This window comes from Urocampus carinirostris, chromosome 11 (assembly GCF_059441175.1).
Source record: "Urocampus carinirostris isolate Australia breed hairy pipefish chromosome 11, RoL_Ucar_1.0, whole genome shotgun sequence".
Classification (NCBI taxonomy): Eukaryota; Metazoa; Chordata; class Actinopteri; order Syngnathiformes; family Syngnathidae; genus Urocampus; species Urocampus carinirostris.
In genome coordinates, this window is record NC_142359.1 from 3,164,131 (window position 1) to 3,177,053 (window position 12,923).

General features: G+C 44.1%; 1 protein-coding gene across 2 annotated transcripts in view; it reads right to left on the minus strand.

Annotated features, from left to right (window-relative positions):
• Positions 1 to 314: 314 nt before the first annotated feature.
• The window catches only part of LOC148356203 (potassium voltage-gated channel subfamily A member 1), a 35,347-nt gene continuing 22,738 nt past the window's right edge, over positions 315 to 12,923 (minus strand). The window contains exon 3 of one of the 2 annotated variants that reach the window (XM_088347176.1): positions 315 to 1,556. The gene's annotated coding sequence lies outside the window, so the exon portion shown is untranslated. Of the gene's footprint in view, positions 1,562 to 12,923 lie in introns of both variants that reach the window. The other variant, XM_088347174.1, reaches the window with a different exon arrangement.

Sequence of the window (12,923 nt, forward strand, 5' to 3'; positions counted from 1 at the left end):
TCCGGCCCACCTGAGAACAGAAAGTCTGGATCCGGCCATAAAGTCAGACTTAGTTTGACATACCTGGTTTCTCTAACCTAGATGTTTTTTACTCTATTACTTTTTGTGCTAGCAGCAAAATTTTCGGGGGATTCTTCGACTTATATATTTGATATTATCCTCTAAGTGCTGTTTACTTTTACAGCCATTGTTTTCAGGGTTGGGTAGGGTTACTTGAACTGGATTACTTTCAATTACTTTTGGATGACTCTAATACCAAATATGCTAATAAAATACAAAATAAACTAAATATGAATAAAATGACTCCATTTTGTGCAGGCTTGGGGAGTAACCGAATACATGGAACGGCAAAAATAATGTTGGCAAGCTGTTTGGATTTATTTTCATTTTGTTTCAGTCGCATTTTATATTTGTTTTGCCAGAGATCAAAGAGATCAAAGCCAGGAGAGAAAGCTTACCGCGTGTTGTGAGTCATCATTTGATTCCTATTTAGTTTCTTTTGTCTTTTATGAGCATATTTGGTATTGGAGTAATCCAAAAGTCATTGAAAGTAATCCAGTTAAAGTAACCCTACCCAACCCTGGTCGCATTTTATGTTTGTTTTGCCGGAGATCAAAGAGATCAAAGCCAGGAGAGAAAGCTTACCGCGTGTTGTGAGTCATCATTTTATTCCTGATAAGTTTATTTTGTCTTTTATGAGCATATTTGGTATTGGAGTCATCCAAAAGTCATTGAAAGTAATCAAGTTAAAGTTACCCTACCCAACCCTGGTCGCATTTTATGTTCGTTTTGCCGGAGATCAAAGAGATCAAAGCCAGGAGAGAAAGCTTACCACGTGTTGTGAGTCATCATTTTATTCATATTTAGTTTATTTTGTCTTTTATTAGCATATTTGGTATTGTAGTAATCCAAAACTAATGGAAAGTAATCCAGTTAAAGTAACCCTACCCAACCCTGTTCGCATTTTATGTTCGTTTTGACGGAGATCAAAGAGATCAAAGCCAGGAGAGAAAGCTTACCACGTGTTGTGAGTCATCATTTTATTCCTATTTAGTTTCTTTTGTCTTTGATTAGCATATTTGCTATTGGAGTAATCCAAAAGTCATTGAAAGTAATCCAGTTAAAGTAACCCTACCCAATCCTAATTGTTTTATTGTAAAAGTACTCTCAACGTTTGGTCACTGTTGTTTCATTGAACTCTTTTAATGTGAAAATATTCTTTCTGTTTACCTTCCTCCCCTCTTTCATTCAGCAGCACCATCTTTTGTAAATAGTCAGTGAGGGATGGCGACGTGCGGGAAAAGGAAGTGTTAAGGAGGAGGCCACGCAGCATAGAAAGAGTCCTTGAATGCATCAGGTACTTGGAAATGCCTCATTCCGTCCTACCACGACATATGGCTTTTAGAAAATGGAGTTAGTCAATATGGTTTTTTGTGTTACGGCAGCAGCACAGAGAATCCTCCTCCGGGTCGCCAGCCGGCTGCCGATTGGCTCGAAGGCACACAGGTCCGAGGGGGAGAGGCGGAGCGTGCAGCAGGTGAGGGTTCAGAGGTCATCTGCTCTGCAGGAACACAAACAAGTCAAGTCAAGTCATTTTTATTTGTGACGCCTTTAATCACAAAGAGTCTCAAAGGGCTGCACAGGTTATTACACAGACTACTTTTTCAGACTATTATGACACCATCCCCTGATCTGGAACCAACATGAGGGCAAGGAAAAACTTAAAAACCTCAACATGAGGAAAATGAAGAAACCTTGAGAAGGGACCGCACAGAGATATTGTTCACAAAAAGTATTGGTTATTCACACAATCAATGTTCCCTGTAATTTTCCTTCCGGGTCTGAGCATTCACACAAAGTCGGTGAGCAACGCTTGAAACAACAGTGAGCAACTGCAATCCCAAGTGTGGCAACTATTATTATCAAACAAGTCCAAAACTTGACATCTCGTTACATTTTGCTGAGTTTCCGGCAATGCAAAAAAATTAGTCGGTTGTACGATACACAACTGTATTTAATCACATTTTTTTAGTGGAAGTACAATGTTAGCAACAAGATTGACTTAGTATCATTGGAAATTATTTTAATGCAACAAAAACTTTTTCTTGTGGGGCGGCAGTAGCTCAGGAGGTAGAGCGCTCGTCTTGGGATCAAGGGATCCCAGTTCGAATCCCGGCTCGTCTGTGCTACATGTCGAAGTGTCCTTGGGTAAGACACTGAACCCCTAATACCCCCAATAAGCAGGTTAGCGCCTTACGTGGGTGCAAGGCCGCTATTGGGAAATTTGGAGCACATTGTAAAGCGCTTTGAGAAGTCATTGGCTTGAAAAGCGCTATATAAAATGCAGATCATTTCATTTCTTCTTTTTCTCTGTTTTTTCCTTTTTTTTTATTTCCTTTAAAAAAAAATCTCATTGTGTTTATTTTTTCCTAGCTGTTACTTTTTTTCTTTTTTTTCTCCATTCACTTTTTTTCCTTTGTTTCTTTCTTTTCTTTTTCTGGCTTTTTCTGAAATTTTCCTTCTTTTTCTCTTCCTTTTGTTTCTTTTTTTTCTCAGCTTTTCACAACTTTTTTATTTTGGTATTTTTTTCTTTTTTGTTCTATTCCCCCTTCCTTTAAGTCATTTTTTGCATAATTTTACATAATATTTGGTCATATAGGGATGAAAGAAGCAAAAACAACCTGAAGAGCCGTTTAGGACCCGAAAGAGCCGGTTCCTTTTAGTGAGCCGAGCCGAAGAAGCCGGTTCTCGAAAAACTGCGCTGGATAGATTTTCTTGTGCGCAGAGAATGTGCGGGCAGTGCGCGATTCCGCACGCGCGCAGCTTAGAGGGAACAGTGCACACAATCCTGTTGGACATTTTTAATGTTTTAGTTGGTGTCCCATGTTGGACTCTATTCTGTTTTTAAAGTTTACAATTCACAAAGGATCTTTCAACCGCCTTGGTCGTAGGGGAGCCACTTCCTGTGGTGTGTCTTGGGTCAGTACAGCCTGGCGGTGCCCATCCCCCCACAGAACGTTTTTTTAGGGTTAGGGGTTTTCTCCTCCACTAAAACGGATAGTGCTGGTTTCCATGGTTACCATTAGCAGGAGAAGCCTCCTGGTCTGACGAAAATACACAATCAGTTATTTAAAATTACGCACCATAGTATTTGTGTTTTATATTTTATGATACAAAATGATTCTATTACTTTAAACACAATTCATAACTGGAATTTTTGGTCAGAACAATAATTAACCCGTGTTTTAAGGCAACATTGTATATTCTGTGAATGGATGCAGCGGTTTTAAACCTTTGACTTAAAAGTTTTAGAATTATGAGCCATTTATTTGTTTTTGTTTTCTTTATTCAAAATTCGTGATCAGAGCAGCTGGGTTTTAAGTGACGTGGTTTTAATTGAATTTATTGTCATTGATATAAGCGTATCGTGCATTGTGTTCAGCAGAGAGCAGGCAGCAAATACTATCACAGTGGGAAGGTGAGGGAGGTGTTTGTGTGTTCGGTGGGCGTGACTGTTTGTGTGTGTGACTGTGATAGGCTGGGATATGGTGTCAGTCACAGTCGAGGTAGGCGGGCGCACAAATCTATGTGGCTACCTTCCCCCCCAAAAAACAAACTGCGAAGCATGGCTATATAAAAATATAGAAAATAAATTCAGCAATTAAATTGAACTCTGAGGAAATAGTGATCACCAGCAAGTGCTCCATGGATTGTTATCGGGTCCTGGAGTAACTGAGGCGACATCTGGAGAAAAGGCAAGAGCGAGGCTGTAGATCTAGCATACTACTACAGCTAGGTTGACTAAGCAACACCTTAAGCCTGTATCTCACCAAAGCCAGATCAGATTACCCATGAAATGCATGACCTGGAGCTACAGCTAGTGTGAAACCGCTGCTTTCGGGACGGTTGTATTTTACTGCAACCTCAGTGCAAAGGTTTAAATGTTTAAATCTATCTATCTATGTTTTATGTTGACAATACCTGTGTATTATTTATCCTCATGTAGGTTTTATATCAAGGGATTGTGTCATAATCTGTAGTTTGCAATAATCTGTGGTCTGTGCAGCCCTTTGAGACTCCTTGTGATAAAGGGATATACCAACATGACTTGACTTAATTAACACGGAGACCTGGCTCAATTCAAGATTACCCAATGCTAGCGTACAGCTAGCCAGCTGCTCTTTAAATCACTTTTTTGCACTGATAGAAGAAGCCCTATAATTTTGTTGTACATTTGCATAATGGCAATGTGTTGTGTTTTCGTAGATCTGTAGTTGTTATTTTGTCAAATACTCTCAGTTGGTAAGGACGTCATCTCGAGGTAAGTTTAACCCTTTGGGGCTTCTGATCCCCATTAACAGCGCTAACTGGGGGATTATTGTATATTCATTGCAATCAGTGTTCCCTCTAAGCTGCGCGTGTGCGCAATTGCGCACTGCTCGCACGTTCTCAGCGCACAAGAAGATCTAGCCTGCGCACAAAAATCAGGGCTCAAAATGACTAATTAAGAAGCGACTCAAGTCAAAGTTACAGTGCATGACGGTAAAAATTCACGGGTTCCCCTGACGTTGTGTCCTAAATGCGGTATTTTGAAGTCGAGTCGAAGGAGAACGAAGTTGAGTAAAGTTAGTAGAGTTTGTCGGGGAACCGGCTTCTTCGGCTCGGCTCACTAAAAGGAACCGGCAATTTCGGGTCCTAAACGGCTTTTCAGGTTGTTTTTGCTTCTTTAATCCCAACATGACCAAATATTATGTAAAATTATGCACAAATGACTCAAAGGAAGGAGGGAATACAACAAAAAAGAAAAAAATACCAAAATGAAAAAGAAGTCAAAAGCTGAGAAAAAAAGAAACAAAAGGAAGAGAAAAAAGAAAGAAAAATTTAGAAAAAAAGCCAGAAAAGAAAAGAAAGAAATGTAGGAAAAAAAGTAAATAGAGAACAAAAAGAAAAAAGTAACAGCTCGGAAAAAATAAACACAATGAGATTTTTTTTAAAGGAATTTGAAAAAAAGTAGAAAAAAAACACGGAAAAAAGAAGAAAAAGTTTGTGTTGCATTCAAATCATTTCCAATGATATCAAGTGAATCTTGTTGCCAACATTGTACTTCCACTAAAAAATGCGATTAAGTACAGTTCTGTATCCTCCAACCGACTCAATAAGCCCCCAAAAATGTTAATATTATGCGACAAAATATATCAGGAAATAAAAAGAAATGGATATCTTGTGAAAGAATTGTAAAAACAAATGACGTTTGTAGGCCGTACAACCTCTGCAATGGTACATGAGTCAATTCATTGAAAAGAGAAAAATAATTTTGCATTGCCGGAAATTCAGCAAAATGTAACGTGATGTCAAGTTTTGGACATGTTTGATAATGAATTATTTTGCCACACTTAGGATTATGGTTGCTCACTGTTGTTTCAAGCGCTGCTCACCGACTTTGTGTGAACGCTCAGACCCCTGGAAAATTACAGGGAACATTGATTGGAATGCCTTTTTGTTGGATACAATTTTAGGTTTTTATGCCACTTCTGATTCTATTTAACATTTCTTTCCCCATTCTATTTTCGTTCGCGTCGAGTCGTTCGCGTCGAGTCGTACATGTGGCGGGGCTCCATGTTGTTTTGGCCCCTCCCCCGTCCATCTTCCTGGAAGTTAATCCGCGGCGTTGCGGCAGATGGCGGTGTGCCTCCTCCGCCGCCGCCGCGTGCTAGTTATGAATGATTGCACGCTCCGGGGCATTAAATCGGGATCACTTTAATCCAGCGCAGCATATGCAAGGCCTGCTGGGACAAATCCAGCGTGACCCGCCGCTTTCCCCACTTGGCTTTCACGCCAGCACTTCGCAAAGCCCTAGATACTTCCCTAAAACGTCCGCAAACAATTTTTGGAGCGTCATAAGAGCGTCTTTAGTTGCTGAGTTCGGAATCGTTTTCCACTGCTTAATCACTACCGCTGGATTTTTTATGCGAGATAGTTGACTCGAGGCCTAAAACGATTATTCCAGCATGTCACTCGAGACGATTTTGAGTTCCGTGTCCAAGGACTTTTAGACAGGCAAGGGTCAAGACACCACAGGCGGTGGCTTGTTGTGAGTAGGGATAATCAACGTTGAGAGCTGCGGTCACTAATGTTGTGCCTGCTAGGTAGCCTTCCGAACAATACCTGCTAGCCTGCTGATTGGTTCTTAAAATAGCTAAACAGTGATGGGTCATTGTGATTTTCTAGGAAATATGGAAATGCAAACAATGGAGAAACAATATTGAAATTGATATATTGCTTTTATGTGACCTAAGACATCATTGACATGATTAGCCTGAACTCCATCCATCCATCCATTATCTTCCGCTTATCCGAGGTCAGGTCGCGGGGGCAGCAGCCTTAAAAGGAAAGCCCAGACGTCCCTATCCCCAGCCACCTCCTCCAGCTCATCCGACGGGATCCCGAGGCGTTCCCAAGCCAGCCGAGAGACATAGTCTCACCAGCGTGTCCTGGGTCGTCCCCAAGGCCTCCTGCCGGTGGGACATGCCCGGAACACCTCCCGATGAAGGCTTTCAGGAGGCATCCTTATCAGATGCCCGAGCCACCTCAACTGGCTCCTCTCAATGCGGAGGAGCAGTGGCTCTACACAGAGTCCCTTCCGGATGACTGAGCTTCTCACCTTATCCCTGAGGGAGAACCCAGACACCCTGCGGAGCAAACTCATTTCGGTCACTTGTATCCGGGATCGTGTTCTTTCGGTCATGACCCAAAGTTCATGACCATCGGTGAGGGTAGGAACGTAGCTCGACCGGTAGATCGAGAGCTTTGCCTTTCGGCTCAGCTCCCTCTTCACCACGATGGACCGGTACAGAACTCCTACTAATAAAAAACTCGTCATAATTAACAACTACTAAGAGCTTTAACCTGTCACCAAATTTCAATTTAATGGAGCTGTCACATAAGAAGAGGGATCAGAACCAGAAATCAGGGCCAGGATAGTTTAAACCACAGCTGCACTTGCCAGACCTAAACCCATCTGGAGGAACAGGAACATAGCAGTGAAATCAAAGATCAGACTTATACGACCGCTGTTTTTTCATCTACACTTGCGAGGCATGGACTCTCACAGCAGAGCTGGAGAGGAAAATTCAGTTTATGAAGACACAATGCTTCAGGAAACTCCTCGGCATCAGCTACAACCAAAACTGTGTGCAACACCATCAGAGGGCACATTGGTCTCTACGTACAACTGTTGTCAACTCTGAGCAGACGAAAACTGCAGTGGTATGGTTACGTCACAAGATCATCAGGACTGGCATTGATGATTCTCCAGAGCACAGTCCAAAGAGACCGGAGCAGAGCAAGACAGAAGTAACTGGGAAGAAAACATCAAGGGCAGCATTAGCTCAGGAGGTAGAGCGCTCGTCTTGGGATCAAGAGATCGCAGTTTCGATTCCTGGCTCCTCCGTGTTATATGTCGAAGTGTCCTTGGGCAAGACACTGAATCCCCAATAAGCCCCCAATAAGCAGGTAGGCACCTTGCATGGCTGCATGGCCGCTATTGGTGTGCGAGTGTGTGTGTGAATGGGGAAGTGTGAAGCACATTGTAAAGCACTTTGGGAGGTCTTCCTTGACTTGAAAAGCGCTATAGAAATGCAGACCATTTACCATTTATCAAGGAATGGACTGGTGCCAAGTTTGACACAACCTAAAAACAGGCCAGGAACTGTCAGCAGTGGAGAAAACTGTCCAGAGTTACGTCCTCAGTGGTGTCCCTACAACCAAGGCGGTTAAGGGATCCGTGAACCTTAAATAGTGTCATAACGTAGTAGTGTTGGACAAATTTAGTATTTTTTATGATTTTGAACTTAATAGAAACAAAATGGTAGCTCTCAAATGTGTGGTTTTCCATTACAGCCACAATTCTGTCTATGAGCCCAGGGACAGGTTGTCTGTGCAAAGGATATGACTTGCTTTGAAGATATGATAAGTGTCGTTGCTTGTGTCTATGAATATGTAGATGGCCAATGTGCTGTTCTCCAGGGAACTGGCCAAAAGGCTCAAAGGCACACGTGTGAACACGTACTCCCTTCACCCCGGCGTAGTCCGTACCGAGCTGGGCCGCCACCTGGTCCCAGCGGCGCTGTGGAAGAATCCTTTACTCATCCCGTTCTTGATGATGATTAAAACTCCAGAAGAAGGAGCTCAGACCTCCATCTACTGTGCGGTGGATGAAAGCCTGGGCAATGTCAGTGGCCTTTACTACAGTGACTGTGCCCCCAAGAATCCTGCCCCAGCCGCTATTGGATGATGCTGCAGCCAAGCGATTGTGGGATATAAGCGCGTCCATGGTGGACTTCCATTGAAGTCGCCGTCCCACCATGCTCTTGAGCCATAGCAGTCACCAGAAATATCAAATGCACTTCTTTGAATTGTCCCATAAGCTTTTCAGCTCGGTAGCCTAGATGGTAGGGCGCCCGCTCCGAGACTGGGAGGTCGCTGGTTCAAGCCTCGGCCGAGTCATACCTAAGACTTACAACATTGGTACCCATTGCCTCCCTGCTTGGCGCTTGGCATTAAGGTTTGGAATTGGGGGGTTTGGTCACCTAATGACTCCCAATACAGCAGTTGGGTCCAAAAAACCCGGCGCCGATCGAAGGCGACGAGTCACGTCGATAGCTTCGCGTGACAAAATGATTTCCGGTAGATATCATGTTGATGGTTGATACTGGCTGAATAATAATAAATAAAATTTGAAGTATAACTATATCATCTGTGACATTTTTAGGGCTGAATAAAAAAGAAAGGAATAGAAAATCATCTCAGGGGGTCAAATTACTAAACTGAGTTCACACTACAGTGGCCCTTCTACATACCAGATTAATTCGTTCTCAGATCGAGATCACATCCACAACATCCATCCATCCATCAATTGTCTTCCGCTTATCCGAGGTCGGGTCGCGGGGGCAGCAGCGTTAAAAGGGAAGCCCAGACGTCCCTATCCCCAGCCACCTCCTCCAGCTCATCCGACGGGACCCCGAGGCGTTCCCAAGCCAGCCGAGAGACATAGTCTCTCCAGCGTGTCCTGGGTCGTCCCCGGGGCCTCCTGCCGGTGGGACATGCCCGGAACACCTCCTGAGGGAGGCGTCCAGGAGGCATCCTTATCAGATGCCCGAGCCACCTCAACTGGCTCCTCTCAACGCGGAGGAGCAGTGGCTCTACACCGAGTCCCTCCCGGATGACTGAGCTTCTCACCTTATCTCTAAGGGAGAACCCAGCCACCCTGCGGAGGAAACTCATTTCGGCCACTTGTATCCGGGATCGAGTTCTTTCGGTCATGACCCAAAGTTCATGACCATAGGTGAGGGTAGGAACCTAGATCGACCGGTAGATCGAGAGCTTTGCCTTTCGGCTCAGCTCTCTCTTCACCACGACAGACCGGTACAGGGTCCGAATGACAGCAGACGCTGCACCGACCCGTCTGTCGATCTCCCGTTCATCCACAACATCTCATATCTTAGACAATTTTTCCCCATAAGAAATTACTGAAAACCAATTAAATCTGTTCCTCGCCCCTAAATTGCTAAAAGACCTATTCTTTAAACTAAGGCACATTAGAAATAGCAATTGAACACAAAATTACAGTCATACCATAAATGAAATATTAACTAAATAAAATGAGTTCATTATGAGCATTTATCATTGAGGAAGACGGTGCTTGCTAACTGAAGTATATTTGTAGTAGTAGTGGTGGTGGTGGTGGTGGAGGAGTGAGGGAGCAAACAAGATTGTTGATGCTACGCGAGAAATGCAATTTAAAAATGCAACACAAAAGGATCCGATCTGTATGGCGTAAAACGCCCCTGCTAACTGAGACAGATGTGCTAGCGTAACATATAAACATATAATTTTCAGTTGGGGCCAAAATCCTGTGTAACTATAAAATGGCGGTCCATTAGTAGATCAAAGCGGCGCTGCCATGAGCGGCTGCCTTTTCCAGCAGCTGCCCTATTGTTTTATTGTCTGCTCCTATCTTCGGTGTTTTTTCTTCCCGTTTTGACAACTACACTATGGATTACTTCTATCCTATGGACACGGGTTTTAGCGCAAAAAAATGCGTTTATTCAAGGAATCAACTCCTTGCCCTGAAGAATTCTCGTGCCGGCGTGATGAAGGGGCCTATCGTGGAAGAAGAGCCGGAGCTAGCGAAGCGGCTAGCGGCGTTATAAGTCTTCGGTACCATCCGTAATCATGGTAAATGCGAACTCACGAACAAATAAGATCATCGAGTGCTGGTGAAAAACATCGAAGCGAACAGGGAGCGCAGTTGCTGTGTTTTGCGGAAACGTGGCTCACGTTTAGCATTCCGGACGCTAATGTGTAGCCACCCGGAGCTACCCGGTGCTATCCGGCTTCAACGCCGCTATACAGAGACACGAAAGCCGGGGGGAATCGGAGAGGAGGCGGACTTGCTAACACGAGGTGGTGTATCCCTGGATTTTCACAAAGAAAAGATTTCCATCTGCCGCAGGGATGTCGAACTTTTGGACTAGCGTGACGTCATCTACTCCGCTACAAGCACCCCTAGGGCATCATGTTCATCTGTTAATAAACAACGGGTAGACTGCTGGAAGTGTGAATTTCCCTAAGTATCTATCTATCTAGCTATCTATCTATCAAAATCCTGCCGATAGGTAATTTTACAATGTCGTGCGGCATCTGTTAATGAGGCCCGTGTTGCTGTTATCTTTCGTGCGCACATGTTACGTGTCGTTATTCGTGGAGATGTCACATCGTTTGTGCACACATACAACCGAAGTTTACATCAACATGAGAAACGACACTTGACGTATGCACACAGAGGAAACACGCGACACAGCATCGTCAAACGACACACAGGCAGAATAAAGCCACTGATGGAACATCATTTTATGCTACACAGAAATTGTACTCATGGAACCAGAAACAAATGGTTGGTGACCTCTGGTTTAGGGTATTGCACTACAATTGCGTCAATTCGTTTTTTTTATGTCAGTGTCCGGTCGTCTCAAGCGTCTGTTTTGTTGTGTGCCGGCGGCATGTTGCCGAGGCAAGTGTTCAAAGATGGCGGTAAGAAAAGGATCAAGGGAGCGTAAAAGGAGGACACAAAGCAACGAGGACATTATCTGAGTTCACGCATGGGCGCTCGCCATCATCTCTGTGAGCCAGGGGGCGCCACTGCGCCACGTGACTCCCGCTAATTATAGATAATGACGAGCCGTTGTTGTATTGATGGAACGTGACAGTCGACTCGCCGGCTGCCTCGATTTTCCGTTTTTCCCTGTTTTTTTCCCGTGTGTGTGATCGGTTTGTTGTTAGCTTGTGTACTTATTTGCCTGCGGTTGCTAGCGTTGATTCATGTTTTTGGGAAGGCTTTCTTCGGTTTTCGCGCGGGTGACCGGTTATGAATCAAAGCTATCGGCCGCTGGGCTAAAACGTTAGCTTACATAAGTGCTTCTGTGTCGGCCATTTTGCGCTTTCGGGCGATACCGCAAGTTCCGACCGTGTCGCCGAGCCGTGATTTCACGCTACGATAACATCACCGAGCGGCGTTTGTACTCTGTTTTGTTTAGCGGGATCTTTTTTTTTTTTTTCCTTCTCTGAGCAATCGTGAGTTTGCAGCTGAGGACCGCCACGGCGTTTGTGCGCGCTATGGTTACGTAACTTCCTCCTCACGGCGCGGTCTCCACCGCTTCCAGCGCTTCTCTAACTCTGACGCGACCAGCTTACAACTCACACAAAAACGAAGTGGACACAATCACCCCTGGGTTCGACATTTGGAGTGTTGGTGTGTGTTGGCGCACGTGTGGTTGTTTGGTTGGTTTTGTGTGCGTGGTGGAATTTAGTGGCTGGATATGGTGTGTTTAGATGTGCTTGTCGGGGTTGGGTAGGGTTACTTTAACTGGATTACTGTCAATTACTTTTGGATGACTTCAATACCAAATATGCTAATTAAAGACAAAAGAAAGTAAATATGAATATGAAATGAAATGAAATGAAATGATCTGCATTTATATAGCGCTTTTCAAGTCAATGACTCCCCAAAGCGCTTTACAATGTGCTACACATTTCCCAATAGCGGCCTTGCAGCCATCTAAGGCGCTAACCTGCTTATTGGGGGTATTAGGGGTTCAGCGTCTTACCCAAGGACACTTCGACATGTAACACGGGCTAGCCGGGATTCGAACTGGGATCCCTTGATCCCAAGACGAGCGCTCTACCTCCTGCGCTACTAATGATGACTCGCAACACGTGGTAAGCTTTCTCTCCTGGCTTTGATCTCTTTGATCTCCGGCCAAACTAACATAATAATAATAATAATAATAATTTCCTTGTATTGTCATTCTGTGTAACAATGTACACAGAACGAAATGTCGATTACACCTGACCCGTTGTAGCGAGCCGATGCAGCCGCAGCCAACAGAGGGCGCCGCCGACCACTTTTTAAGTCTTAGGAATGACTCGGCCGAGGCGCGAACCACCGACCTCCCAGTCTCAAAGCGGGCGCACTACCATCTAGGCGACCAGGGTTGGGTAGGGTTACTTTAACGTGATTACTTTCAATGACTTTTGGATTACTCCAATACCAAATATGCTAATTAAAGACAAAAGAAAGTAAATATGAATAAAATGATGACTCGCAACACGTGGTAAGCTTTCTCTCCTGGCTTTGATCTCATTGATCTCCGGCAAAACTAACATAAAATGCGACCAGGGTTGGGTAGGGTAACTTTAACTGGATTACTTCACTTACTTTTGGATTACTCCAATACCAAATATGCTCATAAAAGACAAAAGAAACTAAATAGGAATAAAATGATGACTCACAACACCTTGTAAGCTTTCTCTCCTGGCTTTGATCGCTTTGACTGAAACAAAATGAAAATCAATCCAAACAGGTT